Genomic DNA, 11,886 nt, shown 5'->3' with positions numbered 1-11,886 from the left:
CAAAAGATATCTGGGGTAGTAATACTTACATCAGACAAAGTAGATTTTAAACCAAAGACTATAGTAAGGGAAGAAAAAGACTGAGAAAGCCTATATCATACTAAGGGTCTACATAAGGGTCTAAAGGGTCTGTGCAACAATAAGATCTAAAAATTACAAATATTTATGTTCCTAATTGGGGAGCAGCCAATTATATAAACCAATTAATAACAAAATTACAGAAACACATTGATGATAATACAATAATAGTAGGTGATATTAACATCCCACTCATAGCAATGGACGGATCACCCAAGCAAAAGATCAAAATGGAAACAAGGGCTTTGAATGACACACTGGACTAAATGGACTTGACAGATATATACAGAGCATTCCATCCTAAATCAACAGAATACACATTCTTCTTGAGTGCACATGGAACATTCTTGAGATTAGATCACATACTGGGTCACAAATCAGGTCTCAAAGAGACTGGGATTATTCTCTGCATATTTTCAGACCACAGTGCTTTGAAACATGAACTCAATCACAAGAAGAAATTTGCAAAGAACTCAAATACATGAAGGGTAAACAGCATCCTACTAAAGACTGAATGGGTCAATCAGGAAATTAAAGAAGAATTTTAAAAATTTATGGAAACAAATGAAAATGGCACGTATTGCATAGAGCACTGGGTGTGGTACACAAACAGTGAATTTTGGAACACTGAAAAAAATTTTTAAAAAATGGCAACAAATGAAAATGAAACACAACACTTTAAAATCTTTGGGATACAGCAAAGGTAGTCCTAAGAGGGAAGTACTTAGCAGTACAAGCCTTTCTCAAGAAATACAGAAGCTCACCTTACACCTAAAAGACTTGGAGAAAAAACAGCAAATGAACCCCTAAATGCAGTAGGAGAAGAGAAATAATAAAGATTAGAGCAGAAATCACTAAACTAGAAACTAAAAGAACAGCAGAACAGCTCAATGAAACTAGGAGTTTGTTCTTTGAAAGAATTAATAAGATTGATAAACCCCTAGTCTGACTTATCAAAAAGAAAAAACAAAGGACCCAAATAAATAAAATCATAGAAGAGATCACAACCAACACCAAAAAAATACAAATTGAAGAACATATTATAAGCAACTATACACCAAAAAATTAGGCAATCTGGAAGAAATGGATGCATTTCTAGAGTCATATAAACTACCGAAACTGAAACAGGAAGAAATAGGAAACCTGAACAAATGCATGACCAGAAAGGAAATTGACACAATAATAAATAATCTCCCCAGAAACAAGAGTCCAGAGCTGGATGGCTTCCCAGCAGAATTCTACCGAACATTTAAAGAAGAATTAATACTTATTCTTCTGAAGCTTTTTGAAAAATAGAAATGGAAGGAAATCTTCCAAACTCTTTTTATGAGGCCAGCATTACTTTGACCCCAAATCCAGACCAAGACCCCACCAAAAAGGAAAATTACAGACAAATATCCCTGATGAACATGGGTGCAAAAATTATCATCAAGACACTAACCAATAGGATCCAACAGTACATTAAAAGGATTATTCACCACAACCAAATGGGATTTATTCCTGGGGTGCACAGGTGGTTAAACATCTGCAAATCAAGTACAAAATACACTACACTAATAAAAAAGAGGACAAGAACCATACTGTCCTCTCAATAGATGCAGAAAAAAACATCTGACAAAGTAGAGCAAACTTTTTTAATTAAAACTCTTCACAGTGTAGAGATAGAGGGAACATACCTCAGTATCATGAAAGCCATCTGTGAAATGCCCATAGTGATTATCAAGGGTAAAACCTGAGAGCTTTTCCCCTAAGGTCAGGAACATGGCAGGGATGTCAACCATCACTATTGACTTCAACACTGTTCTTCAACATAGTACTAGCCTCAGCAATAAGACAATAAAAAGAAATAAAAGATCCAAATCAGCAAAGAAGTTAAACTCTCACTTTTCACAGATGATATGATATTCCATGTGGAAAACCCAAAAGACTCCACCCTAAAATTGCCAGAACTCATACAGGAATTCAGCAAAGTGGGAGGATATAAAATCAACATAAAGAAATCAGTTGCATTTCTATACACTAATATGAGACAGAAGAAAGAGAAATTAAAGAGATATTAAAGAGTCAATCCCATTTACAATTGCATCCAAGACCATTAGATACCTAAGAATAAACCTCACCAAAGAAGCAAAGGATCTATACTGAGAAAACTATAGAACACTCATGAAAGAAACAGAGAAAAACACAAAGAAACATCCCATGCTTATGGATTGAAAGAACAAATATTGTTAAAATGTCCATGTTACCTTGAACAATCTATACATTCAATACAATCCCTTTCCAAATACCATCAACTTTTTTCATAGAGCTGGAACAAATATTTGTATGGACACAAAAAAGACCCCAAGTAGCCAAAGGAATGTTGAAAAAGAAAACCAAAGTTGGTGGCATCACAATTCCAAAAGTCAAGCTGTATTACAAAGCTGTAATCATCAAAATAGTATGGTACTGGCACAAAAACAGACATATAGGTCAATGGAACATAATAGAGAACCCAGAAATAGACCTTAAACTCTATGGTCAACAACTCTTCAACAAGGCAGGAAAGAATATCCAATGGAAAAAAGACAGTCTCTTCAACAAATGGTTTTGGAAAAACTGGGTGCCCATGTAGAAGAATGAAACTGGACCATTTTCTTACACCATACACAAAAATAGATTCAAAATAGATGAAAGACCTAAATGTGAGACAGGAATCCATCAAAATCCTAGAGGAGAACACAGACAGCAATCTCTGTGACCTTGGCCACAGCAACTTCTTGCTAGACCGGTCTCCAAAGGAAAGGCAAACAAAGGCAAAAATGAACTATTGGGACTTCACCAAGATAAAAAGCTTTTATACAGCAAAAAGGACAGTTGAAAAAACCAAAAGACAACCTACAGAATGGGAGATATTTGCAAATATCTTATCAGATGAAGGGTTATTATCCAAAATCTATAAAGAACTTGTCAAACTCAACACCCAAAGAACAAATAATCCAATCACAAAAATGGGGAGAAGACATGAACATGCATTTTTCTATAGAGAACATACAAATGACAACAAGACACATGAAAAAATGCTTAACATCACTCAGCATCAGGGAAATGCAAATCAAAACCACAATGAGAAACCACCTCACACTGGTCAGAATGGCTAAAATTAACAAGTCTAGGAAAAACAGATTTCAGTGAGAATGCAGAGAAAGAGGAGCCCTTTACTTTATGACACAGCAATTGCACTACTAGGGATTTACCCCAATGATATAAATGTAGTGATCTGAAGGGTCACTTGAACCCCAATATTTATAGCAGCAATGTTCACAATAGCCACACTGTGGAAAGAGCCCAGATGTCCACTGACAGATAAATAAAAAAGATGAGGTATTTACATACAATGGAACACTGCTCAACCAACAAAAAAAGAAATCTTGCCACTTGCAAAGACACGGATGGAACTAGAGGGTATTACACTAAGTCAATCAGAGAAAGACAGTATCATATTATCTCACTCATATGTGGGATTTCAGAAACAAAACAGAGGCTCCTATGGGAAGGGAGGAAAAAATAAAATAAGATCAAATTAGAGAGGGAGACAAACCATGAGAGATTCTTAATCATAGGAAATAAACTGTGGGTTGCTAGAGGGGAGGAAGGTGGGGAGTTGGGATAGTTGGGTGATGGACATTAAGGAGGGCACTGGGTATACAATTAGAATATAATTAGAACTGAGTATTATGTAAGACTGATAAATCTCTGACCTCTACCTCTGAAACTATTAATATACTATATGTTAATTAATTGAATTTAAATAAAAAGAAACTAAAATTAAACTGACATTCTGAGTATCTTAAAAAAGAATATATTCTAAACATTTAAGAGTAAGCATTAAAAATAAAAACCAACAAAGACCAAAAACAATAAGCAAACAAAAAACATAAATGAAAACTATTGCTTCCAAGCCAAGGAAGACTAAAAAAGGGAAAATAAATTTTATTTTTTCAAAGAGAAAGCATTAAATCAGGGAAACACACACATACACAAGCAAAAACAAAAAGAACAAAGTAATATGATGGCACTATGTCCAAATAGATCAGTAATCCCAATAAATGCAATTGTTTAAATTCACCCATTAACTAATAATATTATATTGTCAAGGAGATGAGCAAAACTATATCCTCAATTCTGTTAAAGGACTAGAGGTAGAGAAAAGCCATGCTGCCATCTGGTTTCAATCTTCTATACAAAAGAGATTGACAATTTAAGTCTAGGGTGGTATAGACTCTCTCCTAAAATATTATTCTTCCTTCTCTCCCCACCAAAACACTGATCACCCATACTTATTACAAAGATCTCCCAGCCTCAGGGGGTTTTCAAAATACTGGTAGTCAGGATTACCCTTTAAGAAGGAAATTGAAATATTCTTCCCTTGGGAATAGGACCAGACCAAAGAAAAGACATGAAATCTGGCCTGGTTCTCCAAAACAGCAGTCCTCAGATAACTATTTAAGGAAGCCTTCAATAAACAAACCTACCCAACTAGGTATTTAGTGTCCCTTTTTCTTAGTATAAACAGGCAGTCGAGGATCAGAAAATATCTGAGAAAAGCCACTAACATAAAAGACTGAAGTGAAAAACTTGAAAGAGTTACTTGGAAGGAACAAAGGGATATGAAACCTTCAAAAGAACTCATATTGCATATTGAGAAAGAAGCACAGTCATATATCATTAATGGAAGTGCAAAAAAAAAAAGTACAATCCTTATCAAAAAGAGTTTTGCTAATATATTTGCCCTTTGACCCACAGTTCCTATTTCAAAGATCCATCCTGAATATATATCTCTACCAGTAAGAAATAACACACAAAGTTATTCATTGAAGCATTACTTATAATAGCAAAGACCATAAAAACACAAATAACCATATTAGGGTACTAGCTGAATAAACTAACATATCCATGTAAGACTACACAGCCATAAAAAAAGAGCGAGGAAGCTCTCTCTGCACTGATCTCCAAGATATATTGTTAAATGAAAAAAGCCAAGATGCAGCACAAGCTAACTCAAGAAAAAAAAAAGCTGAAATAAATAACCAAATCTTATAGCTAACAGAGCTAGAAAAACAAACAAACAAACAAACAAACAAACAAAGCCCAAAGCTAGTAGAAGGAAGGAAATAATATTAGAACAGAACTAAATGAAACTGGGGGTGCCTGGGTGTCTCAGTTGGTTAAGTGTCAACTTGTGATTCTGGCTCAGATCATGATCTCATGGACTGTGAGACTGAGTCCTATGATGGTAGGTTCTATGCTAAGTGGGGAGTCTGCTTGAGAGTCTCTCCCTTTGCCTCCCCCCCACCACTTGCACATGTACACTTTCTCTCTAAGGTAGATAGATAAATAAATAAATACTTTAAAAAAAAAGAAATAAATGAAACAAGACTTAAAAAAAATAGAAAAGATCAACAAAACCAGAAGCTGGTTCTTTCAAAAGATAAAATTGGCTAACCTTTAACCTGACTCATCAAGAAAAAAAGAAAGAGAACTCAAATAAAATCAGAAATGAATTAGTAACAACCAACACCACAGAAATAAAGGATTGTAAAAGAATAATAAAGGAAATTAATTGCTAACAAATTGGACAACCTGGAAGAAATGGCTGAATTCCTAGAAGCAGATAATCTTCCAAAACTAAAACAGGAAGAAATAGGAAATTTGAACAGATTGAATACAAAAAAATGAAATTGAATTGGTAAAAACAAAAACAAAACCTCCACACAAACAAAAATTCAGGACCAGATGGCTTCACAGATGAATTCCACCAGAGTTAATACCTACCCTTCCCAAACTACTCCAAAAATAGAAGAAGAAGGAAAACTTCCAAATTAACCCTATGAGGGCAGCATTACCCTAATATCAGGACCAGACAAAGTGAATATGAAAAAATAACACTATAGGCTGATACCTCTGATGAACATGGATGTGACCCTCCCCCCACCAAAATACTAGCAAAATGAATCCAAGAATGCAGTAACAAAAAATCATTCACTATACGCAAATTAGATTTATTCCAGGGATGCAAACGTGGTTCAGTATTCACAAATCAATGTGGTATGTCACATTAACAAGGGAAAGGATAAAAACCATATGATCATCTAAATAGAGACAGAAAAAACACTTGACAAAATACAACATCCATTCATGATAAAACGCTCAATAAAGTGGGCGTAGAGGGAACATACCTCAACATAATGAAGGTCGTATATGAAAACCCCACAGCTAACATCATACTCAGTGGGGAAAAATTAGAAGCATTTCCTCGAAGATCAAAACCAAAATATGAATGTCCACTCTCACCACTTTTATTCAACTTAGTACTGAAAGTTGTAACTGCAGCAGACAAGAAAAAGAAATGAAAAAACTCCGTATTAATAATGAATAAGTCAAACAATATTTGCCGATGACTTGATATTATACATAGAAAATCCTAACGACCATTAAAAAGCTATTAGAATAAATAAATTCAGTAAAGTCACAGAATACAAAATTAATGTACAGAATATTGTTGCATTTCTATACACTAATAATGAAGTAGTGGAAAGATAAATTAAGAAAACAATCCCATTTGCAACTGTACCAAAAAGAATAAAATACCTAGGAGTAACTTAACTAAGGAGGTGAAAGATCAGTACTTCAAAAACTATAACTCATTAATGAAAGAAATTAAAGATGACACAAATTGAACAATAATCAACCCTCATAGATTGGAAGAATAGTGTTAAAATGTTCACACTACCCAAAGCTATCTATAGTCAATGCAGTGCCCATCAAAATACCAACATTTTTCACAGAATTAGTACAAATAACACTAACATTTGTATGGAACCACAAAAGACCCTGAATACTTAAAGCAATCTTGAGAAAGAACAAAAGTGAAGGTATCACAAGCTCAGATTTCAAGATACACTACAAAGCTACAGTAATCAAAAAAACATAGTACTGTAACAAAAACAGACACATAGGTCAATGGAACAAAATGGAGATCCCGGAAATAAATACATGATTATATGGTCAATTAGTCCATGACAAAGGAGGCAAGAATATACAACGGAGAAAATCTCTTCAATAAATGGTGTTGGGAAAACTGGACCATATACAAAAGAATGAAACTGGAGCATTTTCTTAAACCACACAGAGAAATAAAATGGAATAAAGATCTAAATGTGAAACTTGAAGAAATAAAACTCTTAGAAGAAAACACAAGCATTATTAATTTCTTTGACATAGGCCTTTGCAACATTTTTATAGATATGTCTCCTCAGGCAAGGGAACTAAGAGCAAGATGTGGTCCATATACATGATGGAGTATTATGCCTCCATCAGAAAGGACGAATACCCAACTTTTGTAGCAACATGGACGGGACTGGAAGAGATTATGCTGAGTGAAATAAGTCAAGAAGAAAGAGTCAATTATCATATGGTTTCACTTATTTGTGGAGCATAACAAATATCATGGAGGACAAGGGGTGTTAGAGAGGAGAAGGGAGTTGGGGGAAATTGGAAGGGGAGGTGAATCACGAGAGACTATGGACTCTGAAAAACAATCTGAGGGGTTTGAAGTGGTGGGGGGTGGGAGGTTGGGGTACCAGGTGGTGGGTATTATAGAGGCACGGATTGCATGGAGCACTGGGTGTGGTGAAAAAATAATGAATACTGTTTTTCTGAAAATAAATTAATTAATTAAAAAAAAGAAATCTATATTTGAACTCAGTTTTTTAAAAAATGACATGGGGTATGTATATGTGTGTGTGTATCTACATCCATCTTAGCTATAGGCCCTGGGAAAGCCCCGAATTATTAATACCATCCCAGTAATGAATGAGTACACCTAAAATACATGCCATTGGTTTCTATATGATATTCTGACAAAAAGGAGCCAGGAAAGATGGCTGATTTTCAGGGCTGAGGAAAGTACAAGATGAGCCTGGGCCATCACATATGGGAAAAACCAGTGATGTGCTCAAAGACTATAAAAGTGTAGGTTGAAAGGACACAAAAGCAGCTTGTAGGGACTCTTATTGGGCAGATTTGGAACAATTTTAGCGTTAAAAGAGTATCTGTAGTTAACTGTAAGATACTGAATTCATAAACATTTAAGAATCCATACTAACAGTCAAAGGGAAAGGAAAAAAATCTTTTGCCAGTATAGGAGAGGACTGTCACATCACTTATAGGGTGAAAATTGGTAAATATTCAAGAATTAGACATTCAACCTGCTTTTTTAACTATAGCTGATGAGAGAAAGCTCTACTTCACAGAAAAAAAGTCAGCTAATAAATATAAAAAGAACAATCAAATTAGAAATTGCCATTCTGTAATCCCCAGTGTAGTAACTGAGAAGAATACTCGCACAATTAGCATGGCACCTGGGTGGCTCAGTTGGTTGAGTGTCCCTGATTTTGGCTCAGATCATGATCTTGACATCATGGGATGGAACCCCAGATGATGAAGTATTAGAATATAAGGGAGGTTCAGTGGGGTGGAGTCCGGAGCTGAGAACCAAGAAAGAATTTCTTGGGCCATCTTTGGTTTACTGAATGAGGTTTACTGAAGCACAGGGACAGGACCCATGGGCAGAAAGAGCTGCTGCACGGGGGAGGGGGTGGGTGTTATGAGGGGTGGCTGATTATATATGTTGTGGTTGGAGGAAGTAAGGAAAAGGGAGGATTTAAAAGAACTTTTATATGCTAAAGAGGACCATTGTCAAGTTAAGGTTATTTTTCCCCTCTAGCAAGGCGCTACCATTAAGAAAGTTGGAGGAATCCTGAAGAATGTCACACGTGCCCCACCCAGAAGTGGAGGGTTGGGGGAACCATAGGGTGTCGGCCTCTGCTTCACTCTCAGCTCACCTTGTGTTCGTCATCACAGGCTGGACTGTGAACTCAGTCCAAGTCTACAAGAAATTCTCTCTCTCACTCTCCGTTTGTCCCCTCTCCCTACTCATGTGCTTGCTTTAAAAATAAATTCTTTAAAAAAAAGGAAATATTTGCACAATACCAAGGTCTGTTCCCACAGATAACTTGCTAATTGCAAAGGGAAAGCATGCCTTTACAATGAAGAGGCCTAACAGTCATCACCTTCACCACATGATCAAACTTAGCATCATGGATAGTGGAACAACCTGATATTACATCCTTCCGTTATTATGTAGCATAGTAAGTCATCACCTATGAAGTCATCTTGCCAAAAAGATTTAACCAGAATCTAATACAAATTGCATTTAGAAATACAAAGCACAGAACAAGTTAAAAAACCAAGAGAAAACAATCAGACAAATCCTTCTTCAAGGCAACTTTCTTGGTCTCATTAAAAAGACAAAGCTATTTTTAAAAAATGAGAGACCCGCTCAACACGAAATAACATCAGTAGATATAATAGCCAAATGCAATGAATGAATCTGATTGTATTTGAATTTTATTTATTTTTAAAAGACATATTCATTTATTTGAGAGAGAGAGAGAGAACTTGTGTGAGCAGGGGTAGGGGCAGAGGGAGAGAATCTTCAAGCAAACTTCTGGCTGAGCATGGAGCTGGATGTAGGGCTTAATCCCACGACCCATGAGATCGTGACCTGAGCTAAAACCGAAAACCAGATGCTCAACAAAACGAGCCACCCAGGCACCCCCGTATTTGAATTAAAACAAAACAAAACAAACAAACAAACAAAACAGTTCTGGAAGATATTTTTGGACTGGGAAAATCTGAATATGGATTAGGTGATTTAAGGAATTAACATTAACTTTCTTACATATGACACTTGTTGGGGATAAGGTACAGCATGAAATCATGCATACCAGGCTGCTAAATTGTAACACAGAGCCTGTGGGGGGGCAAGGCAAGGTTTTGGAGAAGGTCATAGGCCTTTGGAATGCCAAGGCCTGTGTGACCACGCTGCCGTAGGAATGCCGTGGGGAGTTGCCTTCCCTGAGGCTTTCTTAGCCCAAAGGGCTGCCCTGTGATCTAAGAGATGTATGCACTGTCCCCTCAGCTATGTTTAGCAGATCTCATAGAATATGCAGATTAGCATATTGTATCTTTACTATAAACAGATCCTCCTAGTTCCAGTAACCCCTCTTGTCACACATTATGTGTTGGGCCCTAAGAGGCTAAGATGGCGCCGGGTGGCCTTCTCTTCCGGATCGGGAACCCACATGGCCGACCACAAAGGCGCCAAAGTGGCGGTTTGGGTTTCCCATCAGTTTCCTTTCCCGCGAGTCTCCACCCCCTGCAGGGCGTGTCTCTCCCAACTCCCTCCGACAGGGCACATCCCCATTGGCCCCCACTTTGCTGACCTCACTTCCCTTCCCTCACCCCATATAAGCCGCTGCCCTGCTCAATAAAGCGAGATCCTGCTTCGACAGACCTCCCGAGCCCGGTGTCTTCTGTGGGTGCGTTCCGGGTTCGCGACACTCGCCATCCCAGTCAGCCCCAAGGAGAGGCCTCCGGCTGGCCCGGGCGCCTCCTCCCCTCGGCGGGGAGCCCAACAATTATGTGCTTGAGAAACAGTGATAAGGATCTGTGATTATCCTGAAGGACCAATAAAAGGGGGAGCAAAGAAGGGTAAAGGGTCTTTGTTCCTGAGCGTTGACCCCCTTGCCTTCTCTCTTTCATGGCAAAGTCTGGAGTAAGTTTCATCTGTCAGGACAGGGACTGCTGGCCATTCCTGGCAGACACAGTTTTATTTTTGAAGAAGAATATTTCTAGGAAATGCATTATTTTAGGAGATACATTCTGAAGTACTTAGAGATCAAGTGTCATGATGATTAAAACTTTCAAATAGTTCAGAAAAAAATACAAACATGTAAATAGCTATAGCAAATGTTAACTGTAAATCTAGAAGGTGAGAATATGGGTAATCACAGGACTATTCTCTCAGCTTTTCTGTTTAAAATGTTCATAATAAATTTTTTGAAAAAATACAGAATATGAGCAGTTGATATTAATAGATTAGCACACATTTTTTTTTAAAGTTGGAAAATGAAGTTGAGGAAATTTAGAAACTACAGTATAAAGGCAAAGAGATAGATAATTATTCATATATACATATACATCTATATACAGGCATGTGCATATCTATCTATATACTCATCAATCTAAGAAGAGTGTCATACAAAAATTTTAAGAGAATACGCGTAGGAAGAAACCAGTTAGAAAACACAAGAAAATATCTCAGAACTAAAGGAACATAGATTTAAAACTGAAAAGGCTCATGGGGTGCTCAGCACAGTAATAAAATCAAATCCTCACCAAGACACATTTTCATAAAATTCCAGAATAGTTAGGGTAGAAAGGTCCTACCAGTTTCTAGAGAGAATAAACAAGTCAGATACCACCTACCCCTCCACATCAAATGCCTTTAGATAGCACGGCTAGAAGCTAAGACAAAAAAGAATACTGCCTTTAAAGTTCTATAACAAATATTTTCTGAGACACCCAGAAGATGGACTTAGTACATCACGCCATTTTATAAAAAGTGGGCATTTTGTAACACAATCATGTTACTATAAATGTGTTATTGCAAACTTCACATACACACACACAAAAAAACCAAAACGCAAAATACTCCAGACATAACAATTTCAGGAAATGTCCCCTACCCTAAATATCTGTTTAGCCCAGAATTTCTGCTTCTGTACTATGTTTAGCAATTTTAAAAAACTGGCAACAGGATGTGGTTTATGCCTTTGTAGGTCTACCCCTGAGCTCATTCGGGGCTGCGAGATTTTGGAGTGCATGAGCCCCCTCACAGCCACTGGCTTTTAAATAAAGACT

This window comes from Mustela erminea, chromosome 8, assembly GCF_009829155.1.
Source record: "Mustela erminea isolate mMusErm1 chromosome 8, mMusErm1.Pri, whole genome shotgun sequence".
In the NCBI taxonomy this organism is placed as follows: domain Eukaryota; kingdom Metazoa; phylum Chordata; class Mammalia; order Carnivora; family Mustelidae; genus Mustela; species Mustela erminea.
The sequence above is the reverse complement of the archived record's forward strand: the minus strand, read 5'-3'. Positions refer to the sequence as shown.